The sequence below is a fragment of the Pinus tabuliformis genome, chromosome 1_2 (assembly GCF_031772625.1).
Source record: "Pinus tabuliformis cultivar Carrire ecotype Pingquan chromosome 1_2, CPIR1, whole genome shotgun sequence".
Classification (NCBI taxonomy): domain Eukaryota; kingdom Viridiplantae; phylum Streptophyta; class Pinopsida; order Pinales; family Pinaceae; genus Pinus; species Pinus tabuliformis.
The window spans coordinates 1332349284-1332365753 of NC_142298.1; positions in this window are offsets into that span (position 1 = coordinate 1332349284).

Genomic DNA, 16470 nt, shown 5'->3' on the forward strand with positions numbered 1-16470 from the left:
GCCACGCTTGCTTGAAGGAACACAGAGGTTGCCCTGGTAGAATAATAATGCGTCCTGGAGGTGGAAATCAGGAACTTTCTCTCCATCTACTAGCATCTCTTATGTGGAGGTGAACTGTGGATCATTTTTTTATAAGTGCGACCATGCAAAGGTCTTTTGGCCACAAGAGTTGAGAACAGTAGAGTGCTTCAACTGGTGGTCGGTTGAGGCAGTCTGCAACATGATTGGTGTTGCCATTTTTGTAATTAATGTTCAAGTGAAATTGTTCTAGATATGTAGACCACTTATAACGATGATCATTTTGCAACTTCCCTTGTGTCTGTATAAACTAAAGAGGTCAGTGATCAGTGTGGATGACTGTCTCCTTCCCTAGAATGTAATGCTTCCATTACCGACAAGCCTCCACGATGTAATACATCTCTTTATCATAGGTGGGGTCCTTCCAAATTATATCGGAAAGTGTCTCACTATGATAGGCCACTGGATACCCATGCTGGGTGAGGACTGCACCAATAGCATAGTCGGAGGCATCTTTCTCAATTTCAAATGGGTGTCGCAGGTCTGGAAATGTGAGTACTGGTGTAGAGCAGAGGTGTTGCTTCAACTCAATGAATGACTTCTATTGGAAATCGAACCAGGAAAACTTTTCTTTCGCTCTACCCTTGGTAATATGACTCAAAGGCCAAGTGATATATGAGAATCCCAACACGAACCTCCGATAAAAAATTGCAAGGCCCAAAAAGTTGTGAAGCTCTATTAGAGTGGTTAGGGGTGGTCAATCCCGAATGACTTGGATCTTAGTCGGATCCACATGCACACCACACTCATCTATGATGTAACCCAGATATTCAAACTGCCTCATGCCAAAGGTGCATTTCTCCAAGTTGGCACATAGTTTGTTCTGTTGAAGGGTTTGAAGGACCTGCGAAATGTGTTGCAAGTGTTATTCCCAACTCTTGATGAAGATGAGGATGTCGTCCAGATAAACAACCACGAATGAGTTCATGAATGGTTGCAAGATGTCATCCATTAGCCTCATAAAAGTAGCAGGGACATTTGTCAACCTAAAGGGAATAACCAACCATTCAAAAAGGCCTTCCTTGGATTTGAAGGTGGTCTTCCATACATCTGTGGGCTCTATTGGAACCTGGTGATAGCTAGACTTCAAATCGATCTTGCTGAAATACTTTCCCCCCTTGATTTGGTCCAGAAGGTCATCAATCCATGGGATTGGATACTTGTTCCTGACAGTGATTTTGTTTAGTGCCTGATAATCAATTCAGAGCCTCCAGGTCCCATCCTTCTTATGTAAAAGTACAATCGGGCTCCCATAAGGTGAGGAATTCGATTGGATGTGCCCTTTTTTCAACAACTCTTGATTTTCAGCTTGATCTCTTGATTTTCTAGAATGGAGCGGTGATATATCAGCCCGTTGGGTAGAGGTGCTCTAGGAGTCAGATTGATCGAATGCTTGACCTAACATTGCAAGGGTACCCCTATGGCGAGGAGAAGATGTCCCTGTATTCTTCCACGATCGTATCCACCTGCTTTTGTTGTGTGAAGAAACCCTTCCTGAGGGCCATGGATGTAGCTATAATCTTCCCCTTACTTTGAGAGTGAATCGAAAAGAAAAAAAAATTCCCATTATGGGAGATGATCTTACTGCATTGCTTAGCAGAGATCAAAGAGATGGCGATAGGTGGGGCTACCTCTGGTATCTAGTATAACTTATTACCCAAATAAATAATAACAGTGCGAGGCCTCGACTCATATATAACATGACTCTTCCTAAAGTACGGTTGAATTTATAAAGCATTACAAACTTTAAGAGGAGAAACATCACACAATACCTCATCCGTGAAGGGCTTGATGCTGTATGGAAGGCAGCACTGTTGGCTAACGCGAAGATCTCGTACTTGGTGAAGCCACCCGATGATGTATGGCTACAGGTGTGGTGTGGTTGGTAGGCCCAACTGCTTCAAGAGCTCTACTGAAATGAGGTTCTTTTGGCTCCCGCTGTCAACAATTAATTTCAACGGAAAACCCTTCACCCACATCTATGAGTGGAAGAGATGCTCCAATTATTGTGGATCTTCAGGCTCAATCTTTTGTATCTTGGTGGTGGCAACAGTGGCATTGGGATCTTCATCAAAAATATGCTTCCCTTTGTCATTCCCCTTGTCGGGTTCTGAATCAGAGTTGGAACATGCATCTGATTCTGAAGCCTTTAGTTCGGCCACCAGTGACTACTTGGCTTGACACTCACTTGTGTTGTGAGTGGGGTTCTTATGGAACTCACACCACTTCCCTATGTCCTTCTTTGTCTTTTTTGTGTTGTTCTTTTCTTGCATTTTCGACGGGTTTTCCTGGGTCACCCTGCCCTAGTTTTGTCCTTTGTTCTACAGTTTGGGGTCACCTTTCCCTTGCTTCATATTCACAGATCCAAAGTCTCGCTTATTTTGTTTTAACTTATGCTTGATCTTAACAACGTATCGATAGGTGGCACCAAGTGAGGAGATTTCTAGGAACTCCATCTCGTCTTGGATGTATTTCACTCAGAATCTGTTATAGATCTGATATGAAAATATAAGGCAATGCAAATAAACCCAAGAATAACAATATTTGAATATTGAAATGCTTCTTTATTGATCAAACCCTTAAGGTAGGGCAACACCATACATTCACTCCTTAAGGAAGGAGAACACTCCACAAGCCATATGCCTGTTCATACAATAATCCTTCACATCCCTCCATGTGGAGTCTCTAGCCTCTATATAGGCCTCATACATACAATACCATGGGTCATTACCATGGTTCCCTCATACCATCAAACTAATACCATGGGCCCATTACATTATTACTAACTACTTACATGATATGGGTTAACCACCTTATTTATTATTATGGCCCATCCCATTATTACATTATTACCTTGGGTACCTCCCTTTGTACCCCATATTATCCCCCCTAAGTATATAACATTAGGATAAACTCCACAAGCCATATGCTTGTTCATACAATAATCCTTCACATCCCTCCATGTGGAGTCTCTAGCCTCTATATAGGCCTCATACATACAATACCACGGGTCATTACCATGGTTCCCTCATACCATCAAACTAATACCATGGGCCCATTACATTATTACTAACTACTTGTGATCCCTTACATGATATGGGTTAACCACCTTATTTATTACTATGGCCCATCCCATTATTACATTATTACCTTGGGTACCTCCCTTTATACCCCATATTATCCCCCCTAGGTATATAACAGAATCCTTGCAACTTCGTGCGAAGGGTATGAAAAGTATTTGTGAACTCTAGCATGTCTTGGTCCCTTCCCTCTCGTAGTGTGGTCCACTTTATGTACTTATCTTCATAGCTCCCGACAGGGTAATACTTCTCCTTGATGGTGTCTCAGAAAGAGTTCCAAGTGGGTGCGGCTGAAAACAGTGAGGGTTCCTTCTCATCCTTCTACTCATAGTAGGTTTACCACAAGTCCTTGACGTGGGGGGCAGCTTTGAGGAGTGAAAAAGTAATCTTTTCCCTACTGGAAAAATGATGAACCGAAAAATACCCTTCCAATAGATTTAACCATATATCTATGGCATTTACATCTATATGGCCTTCAAATATGGGAATATCAAAATTGACTTGTACCTTGAAGGGAGTGGTGCCTCCAAAGTGGCTATCAGATGAAGATGTGTTGCCTGTGGACATTCCCCCTGGCAAAGTTGTTTATCATCGCGTTCCTTTTTCACTCGAGGGATTCTTCGAGCAATATTTTGAAGGGATCTCCTGCTCCATCATCCTTCTTTTCTTCTTCCATGGGAGGCCAACTGGGTTTGCGAGGTTGGTCTTCCAAAGGTTCAACCAGTTCAAGCCCTAACTCCTTATACCTTGACCTCAATGGGGACATGCAAAGAAAAACAAAGAAAGGGCACACCGCTTTGATACCACTAATCCAGACTTATGCAAGAACACAACAAAATATAGACATAAACATAAACATAGAGATGGAGAAAGTATAAAACTTCATTTCATTAATATCAAAGAACTAAAATATGCTTATATACAGAATGGAAATAAACTAGCTCCAGCAATGGTAACTTATCTCTAAGAAGAGATGTGGAGGCTACATGCCTCTGAACTGTGTTAAAATGAGGATTGAAGGCCTATTTATTATTGAGAAACAATGGAAAACCCTAAACATTCAAAAACCTAACCCTAGGAGATGAAGCGCCAAAACTATGGGCCCCATTTGGGTAAATCGGTACATCAACTTCCCAAGGTCGTAACTTTGGCATATGATCTTTGTTTGACACACACAATAACTTGCTAGAAAGATCTATCCGAGGAATAAAACTTTAGAATGCAAACATCAATCAAAGACTCATGTTTGCCCATTTTTCCCAAAAAACTTCATTTAGGGCTTCATCCGGAAGTTCAAGACATGAAAAACTGATCTGGGTCCAGGTGTGAAGAAGGACCCTTGACCTTTTACTTTCGTGATGTGTTAAATTGCATTTTTAAAAGAACATTAACGAATACATCTGCATGCGGAAAAGAAGAGGAACATAACAATCATCAACACATGAAAACATAAGCCGTTGATAACGGAGTTCGTCCAGGAGGGACTACGTCTCCGGGCCCTGGTGTCAAGATGGTGTAGGCCACTGCATTAAGTGTTGTCAATAATGGTGATGTACATAGAGATGATGTCTCAATCATACAAGGAAAAATTCCCTCATGCACGAGTGGCTCTAAGAGATATTCCACTACAGGAATTCTAAATCAAAAGACTCCTATTAGTATGACGCAAAAACATGCATGGTGAGCATCCCGCCAACATGGCACAAAAGGGATGTCAAAACAAAACACATGCATGACGACAACAAGAGTATCCCAGCAACATACAACAAGGGATATCAAAACATAACATGAAGATTTATGCACATCACATAGAAGATTCTACATAACATGAAGTAAGGAATCATGACAACATGTAATAAACAAGATCCTGCATCAACATCAATCAAGGATCGGTGCGACATAATGCAGAAAGAAGAAGTACATGAACACATCATATACCTCACAACCAAGGGCAATCTGAAGAAGTGGATGTCACAATGTTGAAGCTGCTCGGACCATCGATCTCAAGGCATCAATCGTATGAAGATGGCTGCTCGCACATGAATGTGGACATCTGCGCTGGCACTTAGAAAAGTGACTAGAAGAATAAATGAGGGAATAATAAATCTGAAGACACCATCAAATTTGTGGCATCGAGTAGCGCTGAATCGACTGTCCAAAATCCAAATTCTAAGAAGTTGAGAATTCTAGGCTTAAGGAATCTTTTAGATTCCCCCAGGATTCCTCAAAGATTCTGCTCCATGGACGGACTGAAAATCTGCAACTCAGATGGCGAATCTAATATCACCATTGCGATCCCTGCGGAAAACCATAAAAAACAAGTATAAACTTGACTATATTCTGAAATGTCAAAATTTTACCTCCTTGGGAAAATTTCATGGCTCATGATTCCGCTCCTTGTTTTTGTTAAAATCATGGTTCCACGTGCATTCTAGAAATGACCAAAAAAATCAGTACTCTGATGAAGAAACGAATAGCACCATTGTGTTCGTGGCGACGAGAGGTGTAAAATCCATATAAAATTTGTCAATTTCTGACAAAGTGAAAATTTTGCCCTCTTGCAAAATTCATGGTTCCTACATTAAAATATTAATTAATCTGCCTTCTGCCTTGAAATCCATGCCTGCAGTCTCTCTCCTCCTCGAACCGTGTGTAGAGGTAAAAATACTGAGTTTAAATAAAACTTATCGGTGGATTTACCAATGTAAAGTGGTCGCTGCATTGGTTAAAAGAGGCATATGGTTAAGGATAGGTCGTCGAATCAAATCCCGCCTTTCTCCATATATAAACTTTTATAACCATAAATGTATTTGAAATAGGGGTTCGGGTCCACATTGGGCAGCCCGCCCCCAAAAACCCCACGCTATTGTACTAATATCAACGATCGGCCTTTGCAATCGGCGATTAACATGGGATCGGCGCAATATTAAGGGTTCTGCCGATATATATATATATATATATATATATATATATATAGAGAGAGAGAGAGAGAGAGAGAGAGAGAGAGAGAGAGAGATATTGGCGATATTATAGTCGGCGATCGGCCTTATCAATTGGAACTGTCATCCCATATATATCGGTGCGATGTATAGTGTCAAGGCAATATATGTTATGGCTTCGGGGTGTGGGTCGAGTCCACTGCCAATGGCCTGCGCCTGCGCCTGCCCCTTAATACAGTGTTTAAATATATATATATGGTTGATATATAAGCGGAGGTCGTGGAAGAGGGTTCGGCAGGGGTTATTGCCGCCGACCCGAAACCATACATATTTTGTTTTTTAACGTGATTGCGATAAGGCTAGCAAGGGTTATGGCCATCGGCCTTAATATATATGTGATGGTTTTAAAGGGGCGATTAGGCCGGCGGGGAGTTGTGGCCCGTCGGCCTTATAATAATAAAAATATATATTTTGGATTTTTATATAGTTATTAATAACTATATAATAACCATTTCCCCTATTAAAATGATTTTTGTCTCCTATGTAGGTTTAGGATACCAATGAAAGAACACCAAGTGTTAATGGTTGATGGGCTACCATGTGGTCCCACATGCTTACTGGGATGCCATATGGCACACTGTGGGCCCCATTTTTCCCATGTCATGTCAAACTTTGAAGAGCTCTATCTTTTGCATACGAGCTCGGTTTGACGTGTCGTTAACACCTCTGCGATCACGACGAAGACATACTTAACATGAACATGTTTCGAGCATAATCCAAACACTCTAATTTTTGAGCCATCTTTGTCCTGTGTGTCTCTCTGGAGCCACCTCGATCAAAAACTGTCAAACATAGTAAATTGTGCTACAATTAAGGAAATTGAAAAAATGAAAGAGACAGTGATGGGGGTCCAAGTGGAATAGGCGAGTGGCCACCAATATCCACTTGGATCATGGTGATTGTAACTACTTATAATTTTCCTACTCTCTGGTTCCATTGTTTATTATACATAAGGGTCAATGTTCTTTGTTCTTTTCCTTCACAAATTCGAGTCTAGTCTACCATTTGAATTGGTTGCAGTGTTACCCTTGGAGGCTTCTCAGAACTTGAAACCTATTGGGATTTCCTTTTAGATGTTATTTTTTGGTTTGTGGAGTATGGTACCCAGGTACCTTCTCCATCTAGTTTTAATTGGGTTTATTGTTGTGTCAATAATGTCGTTTTGCAAGTCCCTCCAGCACTGTTAATACACAGTGTTCATGAAGGTTGGGATTAAGGGAAGTCACTGGTGTGCAAGAGTAGTGGATTTTCATTTCTTGTTTTTTGTTCTCATAACACAACCAATGTTATAGCCTTACTGTTTGTGGTCCTTTTCATTAGCAAACCCTACAGTTATCAATTCGCTCAGTCCATCGAAGTCGCCCAGTATACCACAAGTTTTAGTTTGCATTATAGGTTCATTTCCTTCATGCATCCTCGACAATGCCTTCCTAGCCACAGGGGTGGCACTCTTAAGTCACCTTTGACGCAACGACAACGTTTGTTTGGTTGGGAATCCATAGCAAAAAAAAATTAGGAAACTCCTCTGGAGGTCCATACCTAGGGAAGTTTCCTAAGAGAAGGATTCATTTTCTTCACTTCATCAACCTTCATTGACAAGTGGAAACACTTCTTAGCATGTTTATTAGAAACAAGCAAGTAGACAACTACAATTTGTTTGCAGGTCAGAAGGACATAAAGAGAATTCTGGATATCATATACAACTTGGATGATATAGTGGTTAGACTCTCTCACATAGAACTTTATGTTGTTTTAGACTCAAATACAGAATTAAACTAGCATCAAGAAGTTCCAATGGTCATCAACGCTCCAGCTCAAGCCTCTCCTCATGCCAATGCTTCTGCCACCTCGCTAGTAATCATCTTGCCCTAGTAAGTCCACCATGCACTTTGTATGTTGGTCTACTGTGGGTGACAATTTGTTTTTTGTATCTGGATGTTTTGTTAGTTTGGTTTTTCAACAAGTATATGTTACTATAGCTCTTTAGCTTTTACTTGGCCCAATCACACTTGTAGGACTGGAAAAATGAATAGTGATGCGTCACAATAGCCAATTCTCATGATAGTCTAATTTTCTTTTTTTTGATAGTCAAGGCATTACCTATATTTATCCCTAGTCGCAGATAAGAATTACTAGGTCACTCTGAAGGATGTCTTTTTGGAGGTGTTTCTAAATAGACTGCAATGTAAAATCTTTTGATATTGATATCAATAGAAATCTACTGAGCCAATTTACAAAAAATATAAAAAGACATTTTACTTAATAACAATCTTCACTTTGACTATTTGCATGATTACAACATGTGGTCTCTCTTTCCACAGGTTCACTTCCCATTTAAGAGTGCACTTGAGAAACACTCTCCAACCAATACAGAAAATATATTGTTTTACCCACTTTGACTATTTGCATGATGTACACGTGGTCTCTCTTTCCACAAGTTCGCTTCCCATTTAAGAGTGTACTTGAGAAACACTCTCCAACCAATATGGAAAATATATTGTTTTACCCTACTCCTATTCTGTAAAAAAAATTAACTCATCAAATTATACAAAATTTAAAATAAAATAAAATAATCATATTAATTATTATTAATTAAAACATTTAAATTTCTTTAAATTATATAAAATAAAATAAATAATTATAATTATAATTTATTATTATAATCACCTAGCTTATTCATGGAGAGATCAAAATATGAAAGAGGCGGAAACTTAACATCATTATTCAAACTTCTCCGGCCTTACTTTTTCACCTGCAGCGGTGAGTGTTTGTTTTGAAGAAAATAATTAAGAGCTTTGAAAAATGGCTGCTACTGCATCGAAGCCCGTGAAACAAAAGAGCGAAATTGATTATGACTGGAAGCCTCTGAGTTCACTGGATTCGGCGGGCACTCAGACTCGTTGATTTAATGAAGGCATTCAGCTGCACCTTTCCAGATGATGTAAATCTTTCTTGATTAATTATGAACAATTCAAATTAACAGCCCAAAGATCATCAATACCAAATATTTCACAAACAAAACTTAATATGATCTATTGTTTAAGATGACATACCTTGATTAACAGCGGAAGATTTAATGGCTGCCATCTACTTTCTTCTGACTCCTATTCTTCTTCTCAGAATTCGGTTTCTCTTTCTAGCCCTGTTTCTTTATGCGCTTCTTGATGGAGAAGAATGCGACTCTTTACAGGGGGAGAGAGGACCCAATCCTTTTATATTATTTAACACTAAATCTGGTACGTCCATCATATACCAATTCAACGCTTTAATGCTTTAATGCTTTAATGCTTTAATGCTTTTAACGCTTTTAACGCTTTAATGCTTTAATCGGGTCACATTAAGATTTAGAAACTGCAGATTTCTAACATTCTCCCACTTGACCCGACTATTCATAATATTAAGTGTTGAACATCATACTATGATAAATTGCTGAGAGTTATGGCGGTTGTGCACTATTAATTCAATGCATTTCCTTCCATATACTACAATACCAGCAAACCATCAATTCATACTCATAATTTATATAAAACAGCATAATGGTCCACATAATGTCTTATATCATAATGATTAAACATAATATCTTTATAAGACTCTTTCTTGTTTAAAATTACATAAAATACGTACTACTATATTAAAACAAGAGACACATAATTGTATATCAGAAACACATAAAAGAGCTCAGAATGTCACACATCAATTATTATTAATACAACCAAGACCCATTCTTTGAACATGTTCCTTAAATTGTCTTGGTTGCAACCCTTTCGTCAAAGGGTCTGCAATCATAAGTTTTGTCCTGATGTGCATGATTGACACTCTTTGTTTCTGAACCTCATCTTTCACAACAAGATACTTCAGATCTATGTGTTTGGCACCTTTAGAGTACTTGTCGTTCTTTGAGAAAAATACTACTGCAGAGTTATCACAATAAATTTTCAGCGGCTTGCTAATGGTGTCGACAACCGCAAGTCCTGAAATAAAGTTCCGCAACCATAATGCATGAATTGTGGCTTCAAAACATGCCACAAATTCTGCCTCCATAGTGGATGAAGCAATGATAGTCTGTTTCGCACTTTTCCATGATATGGCACCTTGAGAAAACATAAACAGGTAACCAAAGGTCGATTTTCTAGTATCGATGCATCCAGCAAAATCTGAATCGCTATATCCGATCACCTCCGATTCATTGGATCTTCTATACATGAGCATGTAATCTTTCGTGCCTTGTAAGTACCTCAAAACTTTCTTTGCAGCTTGCCAATGTTCCCTTCTTGGATTACTTTGATACCTCCCTAACATACCGACCGCAAAGCTGATATCCGGTCTAGTACAGGTTTGAGCATACATCAGGCTACCAACAACAGATGCATATGGAATTGATTCCATTTCCTTTCGTTCAACATCATTCTTAGGACATTGCATGAGACTGAATTTATCACCTTTCTGTACAGGAACTGTCCCAGGTGAACATTTACTCATTCCAAATCTCTCTAGAATCCTTTCGACATATCCTTTCTGAGACAATCCCAATATTCCTTGTGATCGATCACGGAATATTTCTATTCCAATCACATAGGATGCCTCTCCCATATCTTTCATTTCAAAGTTCGTTGAGAGAAATTCCTTAGTCTCATGCAATATACTTAAATTATTTGCAGCAAGCAAGATGTCATCAACATAAAGGACCAGATAAATAAACTTGCTCCCACTGATCTTTTGGTATATACAGTGATCAACCGTATTTTCCTTAAAACCAAAGGATGTAATAATGGTATTGAACTTAATATACCATTGCCGGGATTCTTGTTTAAGCCCATATATTGACTTCTTAAGTTTACACACCAATTGTTCTTTACCTTCTATAGAAAAACCCTTAGGTTGATCCATGTAAACATCCTCATCAAGATCTCCATTCAGAAAGGCTGTTTTCACATCCATTTGATGCAACTCCAAATCATAATGAGCTACTAATGCCATTATTATTCTTAGTGAGTCCTTTTTCGAAACAGGAGAAAATGTCTCCTTGTAATCAACACCATCTTTCTGAGTGTAACCCTTAGCAACAAGTCTAGCTTTATACCGTTCGATATTACCACTAGAGTCGTGTTTGGTTTTAAAAACCCATTTGCATCCGACTCTTTTACAGCCATGTGGTAACTCAACGAGATCCCAAACTTCATTCTGTTGCATGGATTTCAGTTCTTCTTTCATGGCATTAATCCATTCCTTTGACTCTTTACTTTCTACAGCATGTGAAAACGAAACTGGATCCTTATTGATTCCAATATCATAATCTGATTCTTGCATATAAACCACATAATCATCAGAAATAGCTGACCTACGATTTCTTTGAGGTCTTCTTAATGCTACTTGTTGTGGTTCATGCATATCAGCATTATGTAAGTCATTTCCTTCAGGAAGTACTTCTTCATTTATATGTTGTTCATTATCATCATGCTGTTCTACAACAGCTGGAACAACATTTGGAGTAATAGTAGATGGAGGAACTATTCTAGGCAATGTAACATTTACCCTTGTTTCCTTTATTTCTACTATTTCTCTTCGAGTACTCCCACTGACTTCACCATTCTCAATGAACCTTGCATTACCAGTTTCTACAATTCTTGGACTATGATTAGGACAGCAAAACATGTACCCTTTAGATTTCTCAGGGTAACCTAAAAAATACCCATTGATCGTTCGAGAATCTAATTTCTTTTCATGTGGATTATAAATTCTCGCTTCCGCTGGACAACCCCAAACATGCAGGTGTCTTAAGCTAGGTTTCCTGTTAGTCCATAACTCAAAAGGAGTCTTTTGAACAGCTTTACTAGGAACCCTATTCAACAAATAATTAGCGGTTTTGAGAGCATACGACCACAAATTCTTAGGTAGTGTAGAATCTGACATCATACTCCTAATCATATCCATTAACGTCCTATTGCGCCTTTCTGCTACACCATTTTGCTGTGGTGTACCTGGCATTGTGTATTGCACACATATGCCATGACTTTCGAGGAATTTTGCAAATGGACCTGGACACTGGCCTGACTCATTATATTTACCATAATATTCACCACCTCTATCAGACCTTATGATTTTCACCTTTTTATCTAATTGCCTCTCAACTTCCTTTACAAACGTCTCAAGGACATTCACAGATTGAGATTTTTCATGAACCAAATAGACATAACCATAACGGGAAAAATCGTCAATAAAAGTGATGAAATACTTTTCTCCATTAAAGGCTGGAGTGTCCATAGGTCCGCAAATATCAGTGTGTATTATTTCAAGAAGCTGGCTGCTTTTGGTGGCTCCTTTCTTATTATGTTTGGTTTGTTTACCTTTAATACAATCCACACATAATTCTAGATCACTAAAGTCCAAATTTGACAAAATTTCATTACTTACTAGTCTCATCATTCTTTCTTTGGATATATGACCTAGTCTTTTATGCCACAAGAAAGCAGAATTTTCATTCACCATGCTACGTTTACATCCAACATTATTTACTACATTCAACAAGGAATTCGCATAAGTGTCATTCAGTTTCAATTTATATAAACCATCAATTAGAATACCAGAACCAACATTATCAGTATTCTTATACAAATCAAAACAGCCAGATCCAATCATACATCTAAAACCAGAATTATCCAACTTACTTACGGAAATAAGGTTTCTAGATAATGAAGGTACATAAAGGGTACTGTATAAGTCTAATACATATCCACTTTCTAGAATTAGACGATAAGTCCCAATGCCTTCAATTGAAGATTTCATTCCGTTTCCCATAAAGAGAAAACGATCTTCATTTGGATTTATGGTTCGGATCATAAGAAATCCCTGCATATTATTGGAAACATGAGTTGTAGCACCAGTATCAAGCCACCATGTATTAATGGGAACTTCAACTAAATTTGATTCAAAACATACGAAAGATAGATAATTACCTTTCTTTTCGAACCAAGCTTTCCTTTTCGGACAGTCACTTTGATAATGTCCTTTCTTTTTACAGAAATGACATTGAACATCCTTTAGTTCCTTCTTTTCCTTATCCTGCCCATTCTTAGCAGGTGCCTTTTTCTTCTTGAAATGACTTGATTTTCCTTTCTTTTCTTTACCAGCTTTATTACTCACAAAACTTACTGAGTGATTCACTTGATTTTTCAAACGTCCTTCTTCCTGAACAAGTCTACTGGCCAATTCATTAACATTCCACTTATCCTTTATAGTGTTATAGTTAATCTGAAAAGGTCCATATTCAGAAGGTAGCGAGTTCAGGATGAACTGGACAAGAAAAGAATCCTCTACTGTAAGTCCCAGGGAGTTTAACCTTGCTGCAAGATTAGTCATCTCTATAATGTGCTCTTGCATAGTTCGTGACCCATCAAACTTCATGGTCGTGAGTTCTGCCATAAGAGTACCAGCGAGTGACTTATCAGCTGAACGAAAACGCTCTTCCACAGACTGCATATATTCCTTAGCACTTTCTGTTTGTGGAATTGTTGACTTGATGTTGTTAGCAACAGTCATCTTAATAAACATAAGGCTCAATCTGTTACTGCGTTCCCATGCTTTATGGTGTGATTTTTCTGCCTCAGTACTATCTTTTGTAAGAGCAGCAGGTTTATCCTCAAGGAGTGCCAAGTCAAGATCCTGAACACCTAAATGGAAATTGACTTGTTCTCTCCATTCAGAAAAATTAACACCAGTGAACAATGTAACAGATGAAGCATGCGTATTCATGGGAACTCCTGCAAATTAAAAAAAATGAAATAACTGTAAGCTCATAACTAACGCGATTCAGATGTAGACATAATAGCATAATATAGCACTCCTTTGGGTAGATACTATCTTATACTTAACATAATTAAATACCAAAACATAAGTAGGTAATAAATATATTCAATTAAATAGAACTGACATCTTTGGATGATCAATATTTATTTAATCAAAATATCTATTAAACCTCATCATGTCAACTAGTTATAGAACAAGACTTTCCTTTGGGTAAGCTCTCAGGTTCTATCATTAGTGACGCCAGTGTTAATTGGTATTATTATAACTGGCAATTTCTATCAATAATCATTATGTCACTTATGCACTAAATGACTATTCTGATTTTGACCACTTTGGTGATTAACAAAATCATAAATCTCATGTGCATAAATGATTTATAACACGTACTTTATGCAAAACAATTTCAATCCCACGAAGTAAAAATTCTGGTCGATTACAGGCCCCAACAAACCCAATGCAAAAATCTGGCAGAATATGGGAAAAGTGAGTTTCGCTCGCACTTTCCTTTCAATGAGGAAGGCGAAAGGAGCAAGCACAACCGTAGTGGCGGCATTCCGGTATACTACAAGCACAAAGTGATTCATCCCTCTATTAAAAGAGACTTTCGAGATAATATTCATGCCCGCATATTCAAACTAAATTGATCGCAATAGGTTGCGATTACGTGGAGAATTATGAATCGAATTATGAATCAAAATTCCACCGAAAAAATTCCTGAGCTCTACATTTCACCAACGAATCGGATATGGGCAATCGCCGGTATCATATTCGTTATTATATTTTATCACGGAATGACAAAATTATTTTACTCAGTAATAAAGCAGTGGATGGTGGATCAATTAAAGCAGATACGCGAAGAAAGCAAATCACTTAATTAGAAAATTGTGGGCATGCGGAGGATTTGATCAACATCATGAGTAAAGCACAGAACAGATCAATTGCAATCATAGGAAATATTCAGTTATTGATTGGTGGCTCTGATACCAAATGTAAATCTTTCTTGATTAATTATGAACAATTCAAATTAACAGCCCAAAGATCATCAATACCGAATATTTCACAAACAAAACTTAATATGATCTATTGTTTAAGATGACATACCTTGATTAACAGCGGAAGATGTAATGGCTGCCATCTACTTTCTTCTGACTCCTATTCTTCTTCTCAGAATTCGGTTTCTCTTTCTAGCCCTGTTTCTTTATGCGCTTCTTGATGGAGAAGAATGTGACTCTTTACAGGGGGAGAGAGGACCCAATCCTTTTATATTATTTAATACTAAATCTGGTACGTCCATCATATACCAATTCAACGCTTTAATGCTTTAATGCTTTAATGCTTTAATGCTTTAATGCTTTAATGCTTTTGCTTTTAACACTTTTAACGCTTTAATGCTTTAATCGGGTCACATTAAGATTTAGAAACTGCAGATTTCTAACAGATGATACGAAGGGAGGTGGTGCAGAACTGAGTTTGATGCGGTGAAGGTGCATGTTTTGGGAAAAGTGAAGCAGATGGAGAGTACATGTCATGAAGCACATAAGAGAAATTCATTTTTTTTAATTGCATTTTTGAATGAATTAAAATTTTGTTTATTTTTATTTTTAAAATTTTGGTTATTTTATTAATAAAATATTAATAAAGTTGGCATTTTAGGAGATTGCAAATCAGGATAAATGCCCTACACAAGGTGCCCAAAGGTGGGATCTAGGATAAATCCCAAAGGTGGGATCTTGGATAAATCCCTTACACAAGGTGCCCAAAGGTGGGATCTATACCACCACCTTGATATGAAAATAAAAGAATCAACAACGGGTGCTCAAAGGTGGGATTTATGCCACCACCTTGATATGAAAATAAAAGAATCAATAAGGGGTGCCCAAAGGTGGGATCTATGCCACCACCTTGATATGAAAATAAAAGAATTAATAAGGGGTGGCAATACAATCTTAGTGGGCGCCTTGCATGTAAGAAGGAAATTATAAGAATGGTCATGTGTGAGGTGAGTATGTGGGAGGTTTCATTCATCATGGAGTTTGATGTGTCGAAGGTTTTAGAACAACATCTAGATTTACAATCCACTTTCAAGGTTGTTTCATTCACCATGGAGTTTGATGTGTCGAAGGTCTTGGAAGAACATCTAGACTTACAATCCACTTTCAAGGTTGTTTTTCAACTATAATTATGGAGATATTTACTACGATTAAGGAGAATTATGACACATGATAGTGTGTGAAACTAGAAAGCTAGGTTGGATATACAGATATTGATATTTTTGATCGCCAAGAGCCTTGGTATGACGTGTTGTTTATTAACTTTTCTTTAATTTGTTGCTTTATGAGTGTTTATCTTCTTTAAATTAGTTGGTGCTTTGGTTGGTCTTTCCTTATTTCTTAGTTTTGGTTGTCGGAAAGTGTTGGGTTATTGGCTTTATGTAAGATCTTAGTACTGGTTGTTTTTATTGTGGCTCTCAACTTAAACATGGAGGTTCTTGGGCTTGTTTACAAAGGAAC